General features: G+C 40.4%; 14 non-coding genes across 14 annotated transcripts; all 14 read right to left on the minus strand.

Moving 5' to 3' along the window:
- Window positions 1–6,095: 6,095 nt before the first annotated feature.
- trnaa-cgc (transfer RNA alanine (anticodon CGC)) lies at window positions 6,096–6,167 on the minus strand. The gene has a single exon. It is a non-coding gene; the product is annotated as a tRNA-Ala (tRNA).
- Window positions 6,168–7,304: 1,137 nt separating this feature from the next.
- On the minus strand, window positions 7,305–7,376 carry trnat-cgu (transfer RNA threonine (anticodon CGU)). Its single transcript has one exon. It is a non-coding gene; the product is annotated as a tRNA-Thr (tRNA).
- A 467-nt stretch (window positions 7,377–7,843) lies between these two features.
- Window positions 7,844–7,915, minus strand: trnaa-cgc (transfer RNA alanine (anticodon CGC)). Its single transcript has one exon. It is a non-coding gene; the product is annotated as a tRNA-Ala (tRNA).
- Window positions 7,916–9,055: 1,140 nt separating this feature from the next.
- Window positions 9,056–9,127, minus strand: trnat-cgu (transfer RNA threonine (anticodon CGU)). The gene has a single exon. It is a non-coding gene; the product is annotated as a tRNA-Thr (tRNA).
- Window positions 9,128–9,594: 467 nt separating this feature from the next.
- Window positions 9,595–9,666, minus strand: trnaa-ggc (transfer RNA alanine (anticodon GGC)). Its single transcript has one exon. It is a non-coding gene; the product is annotated as a tRNA-Ala (tRNA).
- A 1,678-nt stretch (window positions 9,667–11,344) lies between these two features.
- On the minus strand, window positions 11,345–11,416 carry trnaa-cgc (transfer RNA alanine (anticodon CGC)). The gene has a single exon. It is a non-coding gene; the product is annotated as a tRNA-Ala (tRNA).
- An 802-nt stretch (window positions 11,417–12,218) lies between these two features.
- trnav-aac (transfer RNA valine (anticodon AAC)) lies at window positions 12,219–12,291 on the minus strand. Its single transcript has one exon. It is a non-coding gene; the product is annotated as a tRNA-Val (tRNA).
- Window positions 12,292–18,729: 6,438 nt separating this feature from the next.
- Window positions 18,730–18,802, minus strand: trnav-cac (transfer RNA valine (anticodon CAC)). Its single transcript has one exon. It is a non-coding gene; the product is annotated as a tRNA-Val (tRNA).
- Window positions 18,803–18,943: 141 nt separating this feature from the next.
- Window positions 18,944–19,016, minus strand: trnav-uac (transfer RNA valine (anticodon UAC)). The gene has a single exon. It is a non-coding gene; the product is annotated as a tRNA-Val (tRNA).
- Window positions 19,017–19,363: 347 nt separating this feature from the next.
- On the minus strand, window positions 19,364–19,436 carry trnav-cac (transfer RNA valine (anticodon CAC)). The gene has a single exon. It is a non-coding gene; the product is annotated as a tRNA-Val (tRNA).
- Window positions 19,437–19,577: 141 nt separating this feature from the next.
- Window positions 19,578–19,650, minus strand: trnav-uac (transfer RNA valine (anticodon UAC)). Its single transcript has one exon. It is a non-coding gene; the product is annotated as a tRNA-Val (tRNA).
- A 974-nt stretch (window positions 19,651–20,624) lies between these two features.
- On the minus strand, window positions 20,625–20,697 carry trnav-uac (transfer RNA valine (anticodon UAC)). Its single transcript has one exon. It is a non-coding gene; the product is annotated as a tRNA-Val (tRNA).
- A 996-nt stretch (window positions 20,698–21,693) lies between these two features.
- Window positions 21,694–21,766, minus strand: trnav-uac (transfer RNA valine (anticodon UAC)). Its single transcript has one exon. It is a non-coding gene; the product is annotated as a tRNA-Val (tRNA).
- Window positions 21,767–22,301: 535 nt separating this feature from the next.
- On the minus strand, window positions 22,302–22,374 carry trnav-cac (transfer RNA valine (anticodon CAC)). Its single transcript has one exon. It is a non-coding gene; the product is annotated as a tRNA-Val (tRNA).
- Between the last annotated feature and the right edge of the window lie 1,680 nt (window positions 22,375–24,054).

Consider the following 24,054-nt stretch of genomic DNA (forward strand, 5'->3'; position numbering starts at 1 on the left):
GCCCCACAACCAGGCATTGTGTGTGTGTGTCACGAGTCTACTCAGCCTACACTACTAGCCAGCAACCCTCCAGTTAGTCATGTCTATTATATGTCGCTCAATCTATGTTAATACAATATAAACCTCTCATGTTTAGCATTAGTATTCATAAGTTATGCACCACAACTAATTTTATTATATAGGTTATGCAAACAAATAGTTGATTAAACCCTAACAATATTTTGCATGCACTCCCCCTCTGAGCTTCCATCCTATTTCATTTGCAGATAAAATGCAATATCAATACAATGTACTTTTTAGATACACCACTCCATTGAAACTACAATGAAATGATAGCAGCAATTCTTAAACCAGGTACAGACAGGGATCGAACCCATGAACTTCAGTTTTTGAAAATGACGCTATAAAAGTTGGCAACAATGCCACTTCTGTTCTATAAATGTACGAACAGGGATTGAACGCATGTTCTTCAGATAACAAGACCAAATTATTTAGCACATCTCTGTTTCCTGCTTAGAATTTCAACATTCTGTAAAGTAGGAGTTGGGTCAGTGCAAAAATTTCATATGGAGATGCTGGGGATTGAACCAAGGACCTCATACATGTGAAGCATGCACTCTACCACTGAGCTCCATCCCTGTTCTGGGAGAGAGAAAAAAAAATTCTTATTTTATTTTATTTCACCTTTATTTAACCGGGTAAGCAAGTGGAGAACAAGTTCTCATTGAGAACTGCAACCTGGCCAAGATAAAGCAAAGCAGTGCAACATAAACAACAACACAGAGTTACAAATGGAATAAACAAGCATACAGTCAATAACACAATAGAAAAAAAGAAAGTCAAAATACAATGTGTGCAAATGGCATGAGGAGGTAAGGCAATAAATAGGCCATAGTAGCGAAGTAATTACAATTTAGCAAATTAACATTGGATTGATAGATGAGCAGATGATGATGTGCAAGTAGAAATACTGGTGTGCAAACGAGCAGAAAGTAAATAAAAACAATATAGGGATGAGGTAGGTAGATTGGGTGGGCTATTTACAGATGTGCTATGTACAGCTGCAGCGATCGGTTAGCTGCTCAGATAGCTGATGTGTAAAGTTAGTGAGGGAAATATAAGTGTCCAGCTTCAGCGATTTTTGCAATTCGTTCCAGTCATTGGCAGCAGAGAACTGGAAGGAAAGGCGGCCAAAATAGGTGTTGGCTTTGGGGATGATCAGTGAGATATTCCTGCTGGAGCGAGTGCTATTGGTGGGTGTTGTTATCGTGACCAGTGAGCTGAGATAAGGCGGAGCTTTACCTAGCATAGACTTATAGATGACCTGGAGCCAGTGGGTCTGGTGACGAATAGGTAGCGAGGGCCAGCCGACGAGTCCATACAGGTCGCAGTGGTCATATCAATACAATGTACCTTTTCTTTACACTGTTCTAATGAAAGTACATTTACATAATATCAGCTATCTTCCATAAACGTCGAACAAGGATGAACCCATGTGCTTCAGTTTACAGAAACAGATGATTTAGCATATCTATTTCCTTCTTAGAATGTCAACATTCTGGAAAGTGGGAGTTGTACAAAAGCTAATTTAACAAGTAAATACAGTCAACAGAGAAGTTGGGGATTAACGTTGGACCGCATACATGTAAAGTTCTGTCTGTACCATAGAGATATATCCCCTTACTATAATAACTGTGTTGCCATATTGACACAACTTGCTTTTTCTGCAAAGTCCTCCAATAAAAGTCGGTGTCGGTTTACGAGACCGACACCTTGCCACTTGGCCACCATGCCACTCTAAGGTGTAACTTATTTATCAACATTCTGGAATGTAGTAGTTGTGTAAATGTGAATTTGGCACACAAATAAACTCAGTGGAGAATCTTGGGATTGAACCGAGGACCTCATACATATTTTGCATGCACTCCCCCTCTGAGATTCAATCCCATTTCATTTGCAGATAAAATGCAATATCAATACAATGTACTTTTTATATACACCACTCCATTGAAACTACAATGAAATGATAGCAGCAATTCTTAAACCAGGTACAGACAGGGATCGAACCCATGAACTTCAGTTTTTGAATATGACGCCATAAAAGTTGGCAACCATGTCACTTCTGTTCTATAAATGTACGAACAGGGATTGAACGCATGTTCTTCAGATAACAAGACTAAATTATTTAGCACATCTCTGTTTCCTGCTTCGAATTACAACATTCTGTAAAGTAGGAGTTGGGTCAATGCACTAATTTTAAATGGAGAAGCTGGGAATTGAACCCAGGACCTCATACATGCGAAGCACGCACTCTACATCTACATTTACATTTTACATTTAAGTCATTTAGCAGACGCTCTTATCCAGAGCGACTTACAAATTGGTGCATTCACCTTATGATATCCAGTGGAACAACCACTTTACAATAGTGCATCTAAATCTTTTAAGGGGGGGGGTTAGAAGGATTACTTTATCCTATCCCAGGTATTCCTTAAAGAGGTGGGGTTTCAGGTGTCTCCGGGAGGTGGTGATTGACTACGCTGTCCTGTCGTCGTGAGGGAGCTTGTTCCACCATTGGGGTGCCAGAGCAGCGAACAGTTTGGACTGGGCTGAGCGGGAACCGTGCTTCCTCAGAGGTAGGGGGGCCAGCAGGCCAGAGGTGGATGAACGCAGTGCCCTTGTTTGGGTGTAGGACCTGATCAGAGCCTGAAGGTATGGAGGTGCCGTTCCCCTCACAGCTCCGTAGGCAAGCACCATGGTCTTGTAGCGGATGCGAGCTTCAACTGGAAGCCAGTGGAGAGAGCGGAGGAGCGGGGTGATGTGAGAGAACTTGGGAAGGTTGAACACCAGACGGGCTGCGGCGTTCTGGATGAGTTGTAGGGGTTTAATGGCACAGGCACGGAGCCCAGCCAACAGCGAGTTGCAGTAATCCAGACGGGAGATGACAAGTGCCTGGATTAGGACCTGCGCCGCTTCCTGTGTGAGGCAGGGTCGTACTCTGCGAATGTTGTAGAGCATGAACCTACAGGATCGGGTCACCTCCTTGATGTTAGTGGAGAACGACAGGGTGTTGTCCAGGATCACGCCAAGGTTCTTAGCACTCTGGGAGGAGGACACAAGGGAGTTGTCAACCGTGATGGCGAGATCATGGAACGGGCAGTCCTTCCCCGGGAGGAAGAGCAGCTCCGTCTTGCCGAGGTTCAGCTTGAGGTGGTGATCCGTCATCCACACTGATATGTCTGCCAGACATGCAGAGATGCGATTCGCCGCCTGGTTATCAGAAGGGGGAAAGGAGAAGATTAATTGTGTGTCGTCTGCATAGCAATGATAGGAGAGACCATGTGAGGATATGACAGAGCCAAGTGACTTGGTGTATAGCGAGAATAGGAGAGGGCCTAGAACAGAGCCCTGGGGGACACCAGTGGTGAGAGCGCGTGGTGCGGAGACAGATTCTCGCCACGCCACCTGGTAGGAGCGACCTGTCAGGTAGGACGCAATCCAAGCGTGGGCCGCGCCGGAGATGCCCAACTCGGAGAGGGTGGAGAGGAGGATCTGATGGTTCACAGTATCAAAGGCAGCAGATAGGTCTAGAAGGATGAGAGCAGAGGAGAGAGAGTTAGCTTTAGCAGTGCGGAGAGCCTCCGTGACACAGAGAAGAGCAGTCTCAGTTGAATGCCCAGTCTTGAAACCTGACTGATTAGGATCAAGAAGGTCATTCTGAGAGAGATAGCAGGAGAGCTGGCCAAGGACGGCACGTTCAAGAGTTTTGGAGAGAAAAGAAAGAAGGGATACTGGTCTGTAGTTGTTGACATGGGAGGGATTGAGTGTAGGTTTTTTCAGAAGGGGTGCAACCCTCGCTCTCTTGAAGACGGAAGGGACGTAGCCAGCGGTCAAGGATGAGTTGATGAGCGAGGTGAGGTAGGGGAGAAGGTCTCCGGAAATGATCTGGAGAAGAGAGGAGGGGATAGGGTCAAGTGGGCAGGTTGTTGGGCGGCCGGCCGTCACAAGACGCGAGATTTCATCTGGAGAGAGAGGGGAGAAAGAGGTCAAAGCACAGGGTAGGGCAGTGTGAACAAGACCAGCGGTGTCGTTTGACTTAGCAAACGAGGATCGGATATCGTCAACCTTCTTTTCAAAATGGTTGACGAAGTCATCCGCAGAGAGGGAGGAGGGGGGAGGGGGAGGAGGATTCAGGAGGGAGGAGAAGGTAGCAAAGAGCTTCCTAGGGTTAGAGGCAGATGCTTGGAATTTAGAGTGGTAGAAAGTGGCTTTAGCAGCAGAGACAGAAGAGGAGAATGTAGAGAGGAGGGAGTGAAAGGATGCCAGGTCCGCAGGGAGGCGAGTTTTCCTCCATTTCCGCTCGGCTGCCCGGAGCCCTGTTCTGTGAGCTCGCAGTGAGTCGTCGAGCCATGGAGCAGGAGGGGAGGACCGAGCCGGCCTGGAGGATAGGGGACAGAGAAAATCAAAGGATGCAGAAAGGGAGGAGAGGAGGGTTGAGGAGGCAGAATCAGGAGATAGGTTGGAGAAGGTTTGAGCAGAGGGAAGAGATGATAGGATGGAAGAGGAGAGCGTAGCGGGAGAGAGAGAGCGAAGGTTGGGACGACGCAATACCATCCGAGTAGGGGCAGAGTGAGAAGTGTTGGATGAGAGCGAGAGGGAAAAGGATACAAGGTCGTGGTCGGAGATTTGGAGGGGAGTTGCAATGAGATTAGTGGAAGAACAGCATCTAGTAAAGATGAGGTCAAGCGTATTGCCTGCCTTGTGAGTAGGGGGGGAAGGTGAGACGGTGAGGTCAAAAGAGGAGAGGAGTGGAAAGAAGGAGGCAGAGAGGAATGAGTCAAAGGTAGACGTGGGGAGGTTAAAGTCACCCAGAACTGTGAGAGGTGAGCCATCCTCAGGAAAGGAACTTATCAAGGCGTCAAGCTCATTGATGAACTCTCCAAGGGAACCTGGAGGGCGATAAATGATAAGGATGTTAAGCTTGAAAGGGCTGGTAACTGTGACAGCATGGAATTCAAATGAGGAGATAGACAGATGGGTCAGGGGAGAAAGAGAGAATGTCCACTTGGGAGAGATGAGGATTCCAGTGCCACCACCCCGCTGGCTCGATGCTCTAGGGGTATGCGAGAACACGTGGGCAGACGAGGAGAGAGCAGTAGGAGTAGCAGTGTTATCTGTGGTAATCCATGTTTCCATCAGGGCCAGGAAGTCTAGGGACTGGAGGGTAGCATAGGCTGAGATGAACTCAGCCTTGTTGGCCGGAGACCGGCAGTTCCAGAGGATGCCGGAGACCTGGAACTCCACGTGGGTCGTGCGCCCTGGGACCACTCTACCACTGAGCTACATCCCCGTTCTGGAAAAGATAAAAAAATGTTTCTTATTTCATTTTATTTCACCTTTATTTAACCAGGTAAGCTAGTGGAGAACAAGTTCTCATTGAGAACTGCAACCTGGCCAAGATAAAGCAAAGCAGTGCGACACAAACAACAACATAGAGTTACAAATGGAATAAACAAGCGTACAGTCAATAACACAATAGAAAAAAAGAAAGTCTATATTCAGTGTGTGCAAATGGCATGAGGAGGTAAGGTAATAAATAGGCCATGGTAGTGAGGTAATTACAATTTAGCAAATTAACACTGGAGTGATAGATGAGCAGATGATAATGTGCAAGTACAAATACTGGTGTGCAAAAGAGCAGAAAGTAAATAAAAACAATATGGGGATGAGGTAGGTAGATTGGGTGGGCTATTTACAGATGGCCTATGTACAGCTGCAGCGATCGGTTAGCTGCTCAGATAGCTGATGTTTAAAGTTAGTGAGGGAAATATAAGTGTCCAGGCCAAGCAACAATGAAATGATAGCAGCAATTCTTAAACCAGGTACAGACTGGGATCGTACCCATAAACTTCAGTTTTTGAAAATGACGCCATAAAAGATGGCAATCATGCAACTTCTATTCTATAATTGTAGGAACAGGGATTGAAGGAATGTTCTTCAGATTACAAAACAAAATTATTTAGCACATCTCTGTTTCCTGCTTAGAATTACAACATTCTGTAAAGTAGGAGTTGGGTCAATGCAATAATTGTAAAAGGAGAAGCTGGGGATTGAACCCAGGACCTCATACATGCGAAGCATACGCTCTACCACTGAGCTACATCCCCGTTCTGGGAGAAATAAAAAATGTATCTTATTTCATTTTATTTCACCTTTATTTAACCAGGTAAGCTGGTGGAGAACAAGTTCTCATTGAGAACTGCAACCTGGCCAAGATAAAGCAAAGCAGTGCGACACAAACAACAACATAGAGTTACAAATGGAATAAACAAGCGTACAGTCAATAACACAATAGAAAAAAAGAAAGTCTATATTCAGTGTGTGCAAATGGCATGAGGAGGTAAGGTAATAAATAGGCCATGGTAGTGAGGTAATTACAATTTAGCAAATTAACACTGGAGTGATAAATGAGCAGATGATGATGTGCAAGTACAAATACTGGTGTGCAAAAGAGCAGAAAGTAAATAAAAACAATATGGGGATGAGGTAGGTAGATTGGGTGGGCTATTTACAGATGGCCTATGTACAGCTGCAGCGATCGGTTAGCTGCTCAGATAGCTGATGTTTAAAGTTAGTAAGGGAAATATAAGTGTCCAGCTTCAGCGATTTTTGCAATTCGTTCCAGTCATTGGCAGCAGAGAACTGGAAGGAAAGATGGCCAAAGGAGGTGTTGGCTTTGAGGATGACCAGTGAGATATACCTGCTGGAGCGAGTGCTACGGGTGGGTGTTGTTATCGTGACCAGTGAGTTGAGATAAGGCGGAGCTTTACCTAGCATAGACTTATAGATGACCTGGAGCCAGTGGGTCTGGTGACGAATAGGTAGCGAGGGCCAGCCGACTAGACCATACAGGTCGCAGTGGTCATATCAATACAATTGACCTTTTCTTTACACTGTTCTAATGAAAGTACATTTACATAATATCAGCTATCTTCCATAAACGTCGAACAAGGATTGAACCCATGTGCTTCAGTTTACAGAAACAGATGATTTAGCATATCTATTTCCTTCTTAGAATGTCAACATTCTGGAAAGTGGAAGTTGTGCAAAAGCTAATTTAACAAGTAAATACAGTCAACAGAGAAGTTGGGGATTAACGTTGGACCGCATACATGTAAAGTACTGGCTCTACCATAGAGATACATCCCCTTACTATAATAACTGTGTTGCCATATTGACACAACTTGCTTTTTCTGCAAAGTCCTCCAATAAAAACACAGGTCCATGATATCAGTCTGTCATAAAGGCACGGATGGGATTTGAACCCATGACCTTCGGTTTACGAGACCGACGCCTTACCACTCGGCCACCATGCCACTCTACGCTGTTAATGATATATCAACATTCTGAAAAGTAGTAGTTGTGTAAATGTGAATTTGGTACACAAATAAACTCAGTGGAGAATCTTGGGATTGAACCGAGGACCTCATCCATATTTTGCATGCACTCCCCCTCTGAGCTTCCATCCCATTTCATTTGCAGATAAAATGAAATATCAATACAATGTACTTTTTATATACTCCACTCCATTGAAACTACAATGAAATGATAGCAGCAATTCTTAAACCAGGTACAGACTGGGATCGAACCCATGAACTTCAGTTTTTGAAAATGACGCCATAAAAGATGGCAATCATGCCACTTCTGTTCTATAATTGTACGAACAGGGATTGAAGGGATGTTCTTCAGATTACAAAACCAAATTATTTATCACATCTCTGTTTCCTGCTTAGAATTTCAATATTCTGTAAAGTAGGAGTTGGGTCAATGCAACAATTTTAAATGGAGAAGCTGGGGATTGAACCCAGGACCTCATACATGCGAAGCACGCGCTCTACCACTGAGCTACATCCCCTTTCTGGGAAATATAAAAAATGTTTCTTATTTTATTTTATTTCACCTTTATTTAACCAGGTAAACTAGTGGAGAACAAGTTCTCATTGAGAACTGCGACCTGGCCAAGATAAAGCAAAGCAGTGCGACACAAACAACAACACAGAGTTACAAATGGAATAAACAAGCGTACAGTCAATAACACAATAGAAAAAAAGAAAGTCTATATTCAGTGTGTGCAAATGGCATGAGGAGGTAAGGCAATAAATAGGCCATAGTAGCGAAGTAATTACAATTTAGCAAATTAATACTGGAGTGAAAGATGAGCAGATGATAATGTGCAAGTAGAAATACTGGTGTGCAAAAGAGCAGAAAGTAAATAAAAACAATATGGGGATGAGGTAGGTAGATTGGGTGGGCTATTTACAGATGGCCTATGTACAGCTGCAGCGATCGGTTAGCAGCTCAGATAGCTGATGTTTAAAGTTAGTAAGGGAAATATAAGTGTCCAGCTTCAGCGATTTTTGCAATTCGTTCCAGTCATTGGCGGCAGAGAACTGGAAGGAAAGGTGGCCAAAGGAGGTGTTGGCTTTGAGGATGACCAGTGAGATATACCTGCTGGAGCGCGTGCTACGGGTGGGTGTTGTTATCGTGACCAGTGAGCTGAGATAAGACGAAGCTTTACCTAGCATAGACTTATAGATGACCTGGAGCCAGTGGGTCTGGTGACGAATAGGTAGCGAGGGCCTGCCGACTAGACCATATAGGTCGCAGTGGTCATATCAATACAATTTACCTTTTCTTTACACTGTTCTAATGAAAGTACATTTACATAATATCAGCTATCTTCCATAAACGTCGAACAAGGATTGAACCCATGTGCTTCAGTTTACAGAAACAGATGATTTAGCATATCTATTTCCTTCTTAGAATGTCAACATTCTGGAAAGTGGGAGTTGTGCAAAAGCTAATTTAACAAGTAAATACAGTCAACAGAGAAGTTGGGGATTAACGTTGGACCGCATACATGTAAAGTACTGGCTCTACCATAGAGATACATCCCCTTACTATAATAACTGAGTTGCCATATTGACACAACTTGCTTTTTCTGCAAAGTCCTTCAATAAAAGCAGAGGTCCATGATATCAGATGTCTTTCATACAGGCACGGATGGGATTTGAACCCATGATCTTCGGTTTACGAGACCGACACCTCACCACTTGGCCACCATGCCACTCTACGCTGTTAATGATATATCAACATTCTGGAAAGTAGTAGTTGTGTAAATGTGAATTTGACACACAAATAAACTCAGTGGAGAATCTTGGGATTGAACCGAGGACCTCATCCATATTTTGCATGCACTCCCCCTCTGAGCTTCCATCCCATTTCATTTGCAGATAAAATGCAATATCAATACAATGTACTTTTTATATACTCCACTCCATTGAAACTACAATGAAATGATAGCAGCAATTCTTAAACCAGGTACAGACTGGGATCGAACCCATGAACTTCAGTTTTTGAAAATGACACCATAAAAGATGGCAATCATGCCACTTCTGTTCTATAATTGTACGAACAGGGATTGAAGGGATGTTCTTCAGATTACAAAACCAAATTTTTTAGCACATCTCTGTTTCCTGCTTAGAATTACAACATTCTGTAAAGTAGGAGTTGGGTCAATGCAATAATTTTAAATGGAGAAGCTGGGGATTGAACCCAGGACCTCATACATGCCAAGCATGCGCTCTACCACTGAGCTACATCCCCGTTCTGGGAAAGGTTAAAAATGTATCTTATTTTATTTTATTTCACCTTTATTTAACCAGGTAAACTAGTGGAGAACAAGTTCTCATTGAGAACTGCAACCTGGCCAAGATAAAGCAAAGCAGTGCGACACAAACAACAACATAGAGTTACAAATGGAATAAACAAGCGTACAGTCAATAACACAATAGAAAAAAAGAAAGTCTATATTCAGTGTGTGCAAATGGCATGAGGAGGTAAGGTAATAAATAGGCCATGGTAGTGAGGTAATTACAATTTAGCAAATTAACACTGGAGTGACAGATGAGCAGATGATGATGTGCAAGTACAAATACTGGTGTGCAAAAGAGCAGAAAGTAAATAAAAACAATATGGGGATGAGGTATGTAGATTGGGTGGGCTATTTACAGATGGCCTATGTACAGCTGCAGCGATCGGTTAGCTGCTCAGATAGCTGATGTTTAAAGTTAGTGAGGGAAATATAAGTGTCCAGGTTCAGTGATTTTTGCAATTCGTTCCAGTCATTGGCAGCAGAGAACTGGAAGGAAAGGCAGCCAAAGGAGGTGTTGGCTTTGGGGATGACCAGTGAGATATATCTGCTGGAGCGAGTGCTACGGGTGGGTGTTTTTATCGTGACCAGTGAGTTGAGATAAGGCGGAGCTTTACCTAGCATAGACTTATAGATGACCTGGAGCCAGTGGGTCTGGTGACGAATAGGTAGCGAGGGCCAGCCGACTAGAGCATACAGGTCGCAGCGGTCATATCAATACAATTTACCTTTTCTTTACACTGTTCTAATGAAAGTACATTTCCATAATATCAGCTATCTTCCATAAACGTCAAACAAGGATTGAACCCATGTGCTTCAGTTTACAGAAACAGATGATTTAGCATATCTATTTCCTTCTTAGAATGTCAACATTCTGGAAAGTGGGAGTTGTGCAAAACCTAATTTAACAATTAATTACACTCAACAGAGAAGTTGGGGATTAACGTTGGACCGCATTCATGTAAAGTACTGGCTCTACCATAGAGATTCATCCCCTTACTATAATAGCTGAGTTGCCATAATGATACAACTTGATTTTCTGCAAAGTCCTCCAATTAATGCACAGGTCCATGATATCAGATGTCTTTCATAAAGGTACAGAAGGGATTTGAACCCATGATCTTCAGTTTAGAAGACCAACGCCTTACCACTTGGCCACCATGCCACTCTACGCTCTGTATTATATATCAACATTCAGGAAAGTAGTAGTTGTGTAAATGTGAATTTGGCACACAAATAAACTCAGTGGAGAATCTTGGGATTAAACCGAGGACCTCATACATATTTTGCATGCACTCCCCCTCTGAGCTTCCATCCCATTTCATTTGCAGATAAAATGCAATATCAATACAATGTACTTTTTATATACACCACTCCATTGAAACTACAAGGAAATGATAGCAGCAATTCTTAAACCAGGTACAGACTGGGATCGAACCCATAAACTTCAGTTTTTGAAAATGACGCCATAAAAGATGGCAATCCTGCCACTTCTGTTCTATAATTGTACGAACAGGGATTGAAGGGATGTTCTTCAGATTACAAAACCAAATTATTTAGCACATCTCTGTTTCCTGCTTAGAATTACAACATTCTGTAAAGTAGGAGTTGGGTCAATGCAATAATTTTAAATGGAGATGCTGGGGATTGAACCCAGGACCTAATACATGCGAAGCATGCGCTCTACCACTGAGCTACATCCCCGTTCTGGGAGAGATAAAAAATGTTTCTTATTTTATTTTATTTAACCTTTATTTAACCAGGTAAGCTGGTGGAGAACAAGTTCTCATTGAGAACTGCAACCTGGCCAAGATAAAGCAAAGCAGTGCGACACAAACAACAACATAGAGTTACAAATGGAATAAACAAGCGTACAGTCAATAACACAATAGAAAAAAAGAAAGTCTATATTCAGTGTGTGCAAATGGCATGAGGAGGTAAGGTAATAAATAGGCCATGGTAGTGAGGTAATTACAATTTAGCAAATTAACACTGATGTGATAGATGAGCAGATGATGAGGTGCAAGTACAAATACTGGTGTGCAAAAGAGCAGAAAGTAAATAAAAACAATATGGGGATGAGGTAGGTAGATTGGGTGGGCTATTTACAGATGGCCTATGTACAGCTGCAGCGATCGGTTAGCTGCTCAGATAGCTGATGTTTAAAGTTATTGAGGGAAATATAAATATAATATATTCATGGCACGTATTCGAATTTCCAAAATAATGCATTTATGAAAATAACTATTCTCTGTTTAAAGTACAGTACCTACTGCATGTGTCAAAGAGCACTGTTTCCTCCCGGTTTCAAACCGAAGACCTTTCGTGTGTAAAGCGAATGTGATAACCACTACACTACAGAAACTGCTTCTTCACTTAGCTGCAAAGAATAAACCGAATTTTACAGATATTCATGGCACGTATTCGAATTTCCAAAATACAGAATTTATGAAAATAATAATTCTTTGTTGAAAGTACAGTACCTACTGCATGTGTCAAAGAGCACTGTTTCCTCCCGGTTTCAAACCGAGGACCTTTCGCGTGTTAAGCGAACGTGATAACCACTACACTACAGAAACTGCTGCTTGATTTTTCTGCAAGGAGTAAACCGAATTTTACCGATATTCATGGCACATATTCGAATTTCCAAAATAAAAAATTCATGAAATTCTCTGTTACCACTATGGTACTTCAGAATGTGTCAATGAGCGTTGTTTCCGCCCGGTTTCGAACCAGGGACCATTTCGGTGTGAAGCAAACATGATTACAACTACACCACAGAAACTACTGCTACAGTTAGCTGCAAGGAGTAAACCGAATTTTAAAAATATTCATGGCACGTATTAGAATTTCCAAAATAAGGGACGAATTAAATTCTTTGTTAACACTATGGTACTTCTTGAATGAGTCAATGAGCGTTGTTTCCGCCTGGTTTCGAACCAGGGACATTTCGCGTGTAAAGCGAACGTGATTTATTTTTTATTTTTTATTTTTTTATTATCAAAAATGTTTGTTTACAATATTTACAGTACAATCTACTGTTTACAGTACAATCCACAGAGAACAATACAGAAGACACTAGACTAACAGAGGCAGGTGAACAATTCACCCCCTATCAAATTATCAACAAAGAAAATATCAAAACAGTGCTTTCAAAAATTATAAGTGATACCTCCACTCTCCTCTCGTGAAATTAACCCACTCCCTTCAACAAAAGACTCATCAAAATGTTCCATCCCATAATTAAACAACATATCTATGTGTTTACTGAACAGTGCTATAAAGATACTCCACACCTGAACCCTCTTTCTGTCAAAAGAAACATAATTCCTCCTACAAAAAATAGCATACCTCACAAAACTCAAAACCATATTCAACAAACACACATTAGCACCCTCACATTTACCAGACACTCCAAATAACAAAAGTTCCTCCCACGCATACTTTTTCACGAAATCTCCCCCCCAGTTTCTACATAACATTTCCTTAACTTTACAAAAAAAAAATTAAAATCCTCACATTCTATAAACAAATGCATAAGAGTTTCCGGGAAACGTCCACATACGTCGCATTCCCTTTCTATCTCACAATTAATTTTCTTTAGCACCACCTTTGTAAATATTCTATTATGTCTTAGTTTGAAATCATTATTTTCACACTCCTTACTATTATATTTTACATTTAAATTTCCCCATATCTTTTTTTCATCCAATTCCGGAAAAACTACTTTCCAAAATTTCTCAGCAGCCGGCCTTCTACACACTTTACCTACCATTATTCTATACAATCTTTTCACTGGTATACTAGATAAATGTACTTTCTTCTTACTGCTACCAATGAACAAATTAGGAAATACAAATAAATCTTCTCTTTCAACTTCACTATTTATTAAATCAACCCATGCTCTTGGTATACTATTCTTTATCTTGTCATACATATTATTCACTGTTCCCCTTCCCACCTCTTCATCCCATTCATTGATTATGTCAAAAATAGCTTCCCCAGGTAAAAACCCTGGAATTACCTCATATGTATAATCTTTTATTTGCCGTAGACCTGCACTCATAAATACTTTATTATACAAAACTTTTTCTTTGTTCTTGATTTTCTCATTCAGAAATATAGGTTAATATGTCCACATTCATAATATACATTAGGCAACAACTCTGCCCATGCATTTAGCACCTCTTTATAAAAATCTGGTACCTTTTCAAACATTGCCCTTTTAAGCCCCATCAATAAACCATTATCCTCACAACCACCACTCTCCTCTAAGTAGACTCTAAAGAAGTGTTTCCAGCCATAATCTTCACTGTCATACAAATATTTCTTTACTGTTTTTATCCTAATAGCTTTTCTTTTGACACCTAAATCTACAAGTTTTAAACCTCCATCCACATAGTCAGCAATCAATGTTTTCTGAGATATTCTCACTCCTTTACCATCCCATATAAAATTTGACACCACATTATTCAATTCATTTAGGACCCACTCCGGCATGTCCAGGACTCCCAAAACATACACAAATTTGGATAATACCAAAGCATTTGCAACAATTACTTTCCCTTGTAACTTTAGTTTTCTATTTTTCCAGAAATTCAACGTTAGCTTGACTTTATTAAGGATCCCAGTCCAAGTTATATCTTTTGCCTCTTTCTCCTTTACACCAATGTTTACTCCCAGCACTTTAATAAAATCCTTTGCGCTCTTGAATGGAATCTCACACCCGTTTACATTGATATCCCCAACAAACATTATTTCAGTCTTCTCTATATTAACTTTAGCACCCGATGCCTTGCCATATATATCTATGATCCCCATAATGCTTCCAATACTTTCTATATCCTTCACAGTACAAGTAGTGTCATCAGCGTACTGATGTACAACACTGACACCACCACCTGGGATTCCAACACCCCTTACTTCTTTATTACTATTTATCAATGTAGCTAATGGTTCTGTAGAAACACTGTACAGCAGAGCTGACAAAGGACAGCCCTGCCTTACTGACCTCTCCACAGGGAAAGTATCTGTTAACACTCCGTTACATTTAACACAACTTTTAGCCCCACTATACAACAGGTTGATCCAAGATACAAACTTTGGCCCAAACCCAAACCTCTCCAAAGTCTGTAATAAAAAGCTGTGCTCCACTCTATCGAAAGCTTTGTTAAAGTCCAAACTTAAAACTATACCACCTTCATTTTTCATTTGATTAACAACATCCCTAATTGTACAAATTACATCTGCAATATCTCTTCCAGGTATGCCGTAGGCTTGTGTTGATTCAATAATACTCCCAATCACCTTTTTCATCCTATTCGCTAACACTTTAGTCAGTATCTTATAATCCGAATTTAGAAGGCTAATAGGCCTATAATTTTCTAACTTTAATCTACTGCCCCTATTTTTGAATAAGATCGTTAACATTCCAGTTGACATAGACTCAGGGATTTCCTTATTCTCTTCCATATAATGAAACACCCTCACTAAAATGGGTGCCAAAATATCTACAAAGACTTTATAGAACTCATTTGTTAAACCATCCAAACCCGGACTTTTATTACCTTGCGTGCTAACAATTGCTTCCTTGATTTCCATAATCGAAATCTCTTCATCACACATCATTCTATCTGCCTGCGATACTTTGGCACTAATTGTATCCAACACTTTTACAACACACACTTTATCTACATCATTCTTTTTGTAAAGATTTCTGTAAAAGGTTTCAACTGTCTCTAAGATCCCAACAAAATCGTTTACCTTTACACCTCTTTCATCTTCCAACTCTACAATGTAACTCTTAGTTTGTTTTCTTTTTCCAGACCCAAAAAAAAGGATGTACATTTCTCTCCCTCCAAAGCGTACTGTGCCCTGCTCCTAACAATAGCACCCAAACATTTATTTTTTTCATAACGACCCAGCTCTGCATGGATTTTCAAATAATTCACAACATCATAGTCTGGATCCGTATCAGCCTTTTCAAGTTCATGCAACATCCTATTCCTAAGCATTATTTCTTTCTGCTTATCTAAACGGTTATGATTTTTTGCGTACCTAATACTCCTATTTTTTACTTTTACTTTCACTTCCTCCCACCATAAACACACATTCTCTTTTAACAGTACATTAGACATTTCATCATTAATACATTCAACAATTTCATTTCTATATCCTTCCTCCTTTAACAGACTGGCATTTAAACACCAGACACCTCCCCCTCTCCTCTCCACACCAAAACCCATTTGAAATGACATTACTGCATGATCACTATATGCTGTAAAGGTATATGACACCTTCTTAACATTCTGCACCAATTCTTGTTTTGCTAGACATAAATCAATTCTGCTTTGTTTTAATTCCTTTAGAACCACCTGCCTTCTAGAGAATACTCTTCTGTTTGGATTTTCAGCCCTCCATATATCTACTAGATTCTCCTCATTCATAAGTTTCCATAATGCATTTCTAGAAGAGTTATATCTGAATTTAGCACAACTAGAGGCATCCATTCTACTACACCTCACATTAAAATCTCCTATCAGTATACAGTTTTCTGAGCACAGTGTTTTTAATTTGTGAAACATTTCTCTCCTTTCAGATTCAATGTTTGAAGCATAAACATTAATTAAACGAAAAACTACATTTTGAACTTCAAATTCAATTACAATAAGTCTGCCATCATTGTCAGCATATATTTATTTTACATTTTGCACCACATCATTTTTTATCAAAATAGCCACACCACATGTTTTATCCCCTCCATGACTACAAAAAATTAAATCTGACCATTTACTCTTAATCTCCTGCATTTTGGAGTCTGTCCAATTGGTCTCTTGAAAACACAACATGTCTGCCTTAACAGACACTAATACCTGCTCAAATTTGCTCATGTTTCTCAAACTGTTACCATTTAGGGATGTGACTGTAATCATTATGAATGTGTGCAGAAGTATAATCAGAGCCAAACAAGTCCTTAAAAATCCTACTTTTTCATTTTTTCCAAAACCCATCATCTCCCTGGTTTTCGACAATGACCTCTTATTTTTTACAAACAACTGAAGATCCTCACTATCTATTTCATCATCCGTCTCTTTATTTGGATTTTTGGGGGGATCGGCGGGGAAGCCTTTTGAAAAGTGCGCTTTAACAGTGCCCGTGACTTCAGTGGACCCAGCCCACTCTTTGGTGTAATTTTTACACAGGCTTAAAGCTGGCTCAGGCACCTGAGAAGCACCTTGCACCATCTCTACCTGTGTATGTCTTTCACCCATCATGTGCTGCTGTTCCACCTTGTCAGCAGCAGAGACTAAAACGGCGTCTCGTGCTTTGCCAGGAGACATTACAGGCTCTTCAAGCTTATCTGCCACTGTCTCTGGAGTCACACTCTCCATGTCACTCTCATCCTCCCTCTCCATAGGCACACTCCCCTCTTCCTCAGACGTGAGGTCCATTGTTTGCAAAAGTAAGTGATTTTCTCCCTTATTACAGCTACATCTAACTTTAGGTCTGTCACACATTTTGCACACATTTCCTATGTTCCGACATTCTCTGGCATAATGCCCTTGTTCACTACATTTGTGGCATGTGAATTCCGGACATTCCTTAAGTATGTGCCCCGGCTGAATACATAATCTACATACCTTCACTTGATTGTCGTGGATTACACGAAAATATTCAAATCCCTCGACAGTGTTAAATTTAGTAGAATATGGCAAGGATTGCACATTGTCTGTAAACTTTACCTTGCAAAATCTTGTCCCATCTACAATGTCCGTTCCTGGCCACATCCTCCTCTTGATTGGCGTGGTCGCCTTCACCTTCCAGCCTTTTAGTTTCTCTTCTATCTCCTCATCCGTAATGTATGAGGGCAAGTTCAAAAAGGACACCACCAGCTCATCGTTCCCTAGTTCTTTAGCCATGATTTGACAGTTCTTTATCTTTAGCCCGTCTATTAGTCTTTCTTTTCCATTTACATGAGACATTGTTACTTCATACTTATTCCCGTCTTTCATTCGACATCCCAGTATTGTTCCGCAAACTTCCTTTATTCCTCTCAGCAATTCCATCGTTGTTATTTTCCCTTCTCCACTTATTTCCACGTTCACCGTCAGTTCCTTCTCATATGTTCTTTTTTTCAGTTCTTCGTTTAACATTCTGATTTCACTGTTGTCCTTTCTCGTCGTCGTTTGTATTCTTGATGTCGAAGCCATGTTGTCCGTCCGGTTATTTTAAGCAATATCCCCCAAACAGCTCACGCTGATTGGGGACAATAGCAAAAACGTTTCACAGAGACTTCAGTACAGTCACTCACAAACTTTCAAACTTATAAGTCAACTAGACCTCCAAAAAAAACGATATTCTCTCTCAAGCACTCAGACACCTGCTTCTCTTCCACTTCCTGAAACTCCAAAAAGGGGCGTGTGAAGCGAACGTGATAACCGCTACACTACAGAAACTGCTTCAACAATTATCTGCAAGGAGTAAACCGAATTTTACAGATATTCATGGCACGTGTTCAAATTTCCAAAATTAGGCATTTATGAAAATAACTATTCTCTGTTAATAGTACAGTACCTACTGCACATGTCAAAGAGCACTGTATCCTCCCGGTTTCAAACTGAGGACCTTTCACGTGTAAAGCGAAAGTGATAACCACTACACTACAGAAACTGCTGCTACATTTAGCTGCGAGGAGTAAACCGAATTTTACAGATATTCATGGCACGTATTCGAATTTCCAAAATACAGAACTCATGAAAATAACAATTCTTTGTTGAAAGTACAGTACCTACTGCACGTGTCAAAGAGCACTGTTTCCTCCCAGTTTCAAACTGAGGACCTTTCACGTGTAAAGAGAACGTGATAACCACTACACTACAGAAACTGCTGCTTGATTTTTCTGCAAGGAGTAAACCGAATTTTAAAAATATTCATGGCACGTATTCGAATTTCCAAAATAAAGAATTCATGAAATTTTCTGTTACCACTATGGTACTTCAGAATGTGTCAATGAGCGTTGTTTCCGCCCGGTTTCGAACCAGGGACCTTTCACGTGTGAAGCAAACGTGATAACCACTACACCACAGAAACTACTGCTACAATTAGCTGCAAGGAGTAAACCGAATTTTAAAAATATTCATGGCACGTATTCGAATTTCCAAAATACAGAATTCATGAAAATAACAATTCTTTGTTGAAAGTACAGTACCTACTGCACTTGTCAAAGAGCACTGTTTCCGCCCGGTTTCGAACCGAGGACCTTTCGCGTGTAAAGCGAACGCGATAACCACTACACTACAGAAACTGCTGCTTGATTTTCTTGCAAGAAGTAAACCGAATTTTACAGATATTCATGGAACGTGTTCAAATTTCCAAAATTAGGCATTTATGAAAGTAACTATTCTCTGTTAATCGTACAGTACCTACTGCAAATGTCAAAGAGCACTGTTTCCTCCCGGTTTCAAACTGAGGACCTTTCGCTTGTAAAGCAAACGTGATAACCACTACACTACAGAAACTGCTGCTTGAGTTTTCTGCAAGGAGTAAACCAAATTTTAAAAATATTCATGGAAAGTATTCGAATTTCCAAAATAAAGAATTCATGAAATTTCCGGTTACCACTATGGTACTTCAGAATGTGCCAATGAGCGTTGTTTCCCCCTGGTTTCGAACCAGGGACCTTTTGCGTGTGAAGCAAACGTGATAACCACTACACTACAGAAACTGCTGTAACACTTATCTGCAAGGAGGAAACCGAACTTTACTGATATTCATGGCACGTGTTCAAATTTCCAAAATTAGGCATTTATGAAAATAACTATTCTCTGTTAAAAGTACTGTACCTACTGCACGTGTCAAAGACCACTGTTTCCGCCTGGTTTCGAACCAGGGACCTTTCGCGTGTAAAGCGAACGTGATAACCACTACAGTACAGAAACTGCTGTAACACTTATCTGCAAGGAGTAAACCGAATTTTACAGATATTCATGGCACGTGTTCAAATTTCCAAAATTAGGCATTTATGAAATTAACTATTCTCTGTTAATAGTACAGTACCCACAGCACATGTCAAAGAGCACTGTTTCCTCCCGGTTTCAAACTGAGGACCTTTCGCGTGTAAAGCGAACGTGATAACCACTACACTACAGAAACTGCTGCTTGATTTTTCTGCAAGGAGTAAACCGAATTTAAAAAATATTCATGGAACGTATTCGAATTTCCAAAATAAAGAATTCATGAAATTTTCTGTTACCACTATGGTACTTCAGAATGTGTCAATGAGCGTTGTTTCCGCCCGGTTTCAAAACAGGGACCTTTCGCGTGTGAAGCGAAGGTGATAACCACTACACCACAGGAACTACTGCTACAATTAGCTGCAAGAAGTAAACCGAATTTTAAAAATATTCATGGAACGTATTCGAATTTCCAAAAAATTGAATTCATGACATTTTCTGATACCACTATGGTACTTCAGAATGTGTAAATGAGCGTTGTTTCCGCCCGGTTTCGAAACAGGGACCTTTCGCGTGTGAAGCAAAGGTGATAACCACTACACCACAGGAACTACTGCTACAATTAGCTGCAAGGAGAAAACCACATTTTAAAAATATTCATGGCACGTATTCGAATTTCCAAAAAAAGGGATTAGTGAAATTCTTTGTTAACACTATGGTACTTCTTGAATGTGTCAATGAGCATTGTTTCATCCTGGTTTTGAACCAGGGACCTTTCACGTGTGAAGCAAATGTGATAACCACTACACTACAGAAACTGCTGTAATACTTATCTGCAAGGAGTAAACCGAACTTTACTGATATTCATGGCACGTGTTCAAATTTCCAAAATTAGGCATTTATGAAATTAACTATTCTTTGTTGATAGTACAGTACCTACTGCACGTGTCAAAGAGCACTGTTTCCACCCGGTTTTGAACCGAGGACCTTTCGCGTGTAAAGCGAACGTGATAACCACTACACTACAGAAACTGCTGCTTGATTTTCTTGCAAGAAGTAAAGTGAATTTTACAGATATTCATGGCACGTATTCGAATTTCCAAAATAAGGTATTTATTAAAATAACTATTCTCTGTTTAAAGTACTGTACCTACTGCACGTGTCAAAGAGCACTGTTTCCGCCCGTTTTCGAACTGAGGACCTTTCGCGTGTTAAACGAACGTGATAACCACTACACTACAGACACTGCTTCAACAATTAACAGAAACTGCTGCTTGATTTTTCTGCAAGGAGTAAACCGAATTTAAAAAATATTCATGGAACGTATTCGAATTTCCAAAATAAAGAATTCATGAAATTTTCTGTTACCACTATGGTACTTCAGAATGTGTCAATGAGCGTTGTTTCCGCCCGGTTTCAAAACAGGGACCTTTCGCGTGTGAAGCGAAGGTGATAACCACTACACCACAGGAACTACTGCTACAATTAGCTGCAAGAAGTAAACCGAATTTAAAAAATATTCATGGAACGTATTCGAATTTCCAAAATAATGAATTCATGACATTTTCTGTTACCACTATGGTACTTCAGAATGTGTAAATGAGCGTTGTTTCCGCCCGGTTTCGAAACAGGGACCTTTCGCGTGTGAAGCAAAGGTGATAACCACTACACCACAGGAACTACTGCTACAATTAGCTGCAAGGAGAAAACCACATTTTAAAAATATTCATGGCACGTATTCGAATTTCCAAAAAAAGGGATTAGTGAAATTCTTTGTTAACACTATGGTACTTCTTGAATGTGTCAATGAGCATTGTTTCATCCTGGTTTTGAACCAGGGACCTTTCACGTGTGATGCAAATGTGATAACCATTACACTACAGAAACTGCTGTAATACTTATCTGCAAGGAGTAAACCGAACTTTACTGATATTCATGGCACGTGTTCAAATTTCCAAAATTAGGCATTTATGAAATTAACTATTCTTTGTTGATAGTACAGTACCTACTGCACGTGTCAAAGAGCACTGTTTCCACCCGGTTTTGAACCGAGGACCTTTCGCGTGTAAAGCGAACGTGATAACCACTACACTACAGAAACTGCTGCTTGATTTTCTTGCAAGAAGTAAAGTGAATTTTACCGATATTCATGGCACGTATTCGAATTTCCAAAATAAGGTATTTATTAAAATAACTATTCTCTGTTTAAAGTACTGTACCTACTGCACGTGTCAAAGAGCACTGTTTCCGCCCGTTTTCGAACTGAGGACCTTTCGCGTGTTAAGCGAACGTGATAACCACTACACTACAGACACTGCTTCAACAATTATCTGCAAGGAGTAAACCGAATTTTACAGATATTCATGGCACGTATTCGAATTTCCAAAATACAGAATTTATGAAAATAACTATTCTTTTGTTGAAAGTACAGTACCTAGTGCATTTGTCAAAGAGGACTGTTTCCGCCCCGTTTCGAACGTGATAACCACTACACTACAGAAACTGCTGCTTGATTTTTCTGCAAGGAGTAAACCGAATTTTAAAAATATTCATGGAACGTATTCGAATTTCCAAAATAAAGAATTCAAGAAATTTTCTATTACCACTATGGTACTTCAGAATGTGTCAATGAGCGTTGTTTCCGCCCGGTTTCGAAACAGGGACCTTTCGCGTGTGAAGCAAAGGTGATAACCACTACACCACAGAAACTACTGATACAATTAGCTGCAAGGAGTAAACCAAATTTAAAAAATATTCATGGCACGTATCCGAATTTCCAAAATAAGGGATTAATGAAATTCTTTGTTAACACTATGGTACTTCTTGAATGTGTCAATGAGCGTTGTTTCCTGTGTTAAATGAGGCCTCACCCCCTGGTTACGCTAGTGACCATACCCCCCGTGCATCCGGCAAAGGCGGAGGTGTTGCTAACATTTACGATAGCAAATTTCAATTTACAAAAAAATAAACAATGACGTTTTCGTCTTTTGAGCTTCTAGTCATGAAATCTATGCAGCCTACTCACTCACTTTTTATAGCTACTGTTTACAGGCCTCCTGGGCCATATGCAGTGTTCCTCACTGAGTTCCCTGAATTCCTATCGGATCTTGTAGTCATAGCAGATAATATTCTAATTTTTGGTGACTTTAACATATACATGGAATAGTCCACAGACCCACTCCAAAAGGCTTTCGGAGCCATCATCGACTCAGTGGGTTTTGTCCAACATGTCTCTGGACCTACTCACTGCCACAGTCATACTCTGGACCTAGTTTTGTCCCATGGAATAAATGTTGTGGATCTTAATGTTTTTCCTCATAATCCTGGACTATCGGACCACCATTTTATTACGTTTGCAATTGCAACAAATAATCTGCTCAGACCCCAACCAAGGAGCATTAACCTGTTAGGGCTAGGGGGCAGTATTTGCACGGCTGGATAAAAAAAATGTACCCGATTTAATCTGGTTACTAATCCTACCCAGTAACTAGAATATGCATATACTTATTATATATGGATAGAAAACACTCTAAAGTTTCTAAAACTGTTTGAATGGTGTCTGTGAGTATAACAGAACTCATTTGTCAGGCAAAACCTTGAGACATTTTCTGACAGGAAGTGGATACCTGATGTGTTGTATTACCTTTAAACCTATCCCATTGAAAAACACAGGGGCTGAGGAATATTTTGGCACTTCCTATTGCTTCCACTAGATGTCACCAGCCTTTACAAAGTGTTTTGAGTCTTCTGGAGGGAGATCTGACCGAACAAGAGCCATGAAACGATGATGGCCCATTAGACACCTGGCGCGCGAGTTCATGTTGGGTACCCTCGTTCCAATACGTTATAAAAAGTATGCATTCGTCCACCTTGAATATTATTCATGTTCTGGTTAAAAAAGGCCCTAATGATTTATGCTATACAACGTTTGACATGTTTGAACGAACGTAAATATATTTTTTCCCCTCGTTCATGACGAGAAGTCCGGCTGGCTTAGATCATGTGCTAACAAGATGGAGATTTTTGGACATAAATGATGAGCTTTTTTGAACAAAACTACATTCGTTATGGACCTGTGATACCTGGAAGTGACATCTGATGAAGAGAATCAAAGGTAATGGATTATTTACATAGTATTTTCGATTTTAGATCTCCCCAACATGACGTCTAGTCTGTATCGCAACGCGTATTTTTCTGGGCGCAGTGCTCAGATTATTGCAAAGTGTGATTTCCCAGTAAGGTTATTTTTAAATCTGGCAAGTTGATTGCGTTCAAGAGATGTAAATCTATAATTCTTTAAATGACAATATAATATTTTACCAATGTTTTCTAATTTTAATTATTTAATTTGTGGTGTTGACTTGACTGCCGGTTATTGGAGGGAAACGA

This window comes from Salmo salar, unplaced genomic scaffold, assembly GCF_905237065.1.
Source record: "Salmo salar unplaced genomic scaffold, Ssal_v3.1, whole genome shotgun sequence".
Classification (NCBI taxonomy): Eukaryota; Metazoa; Chordata; class Actinopteri; order Salmoniformes; family Salmonidae; genus Salmo; species Salmo salar.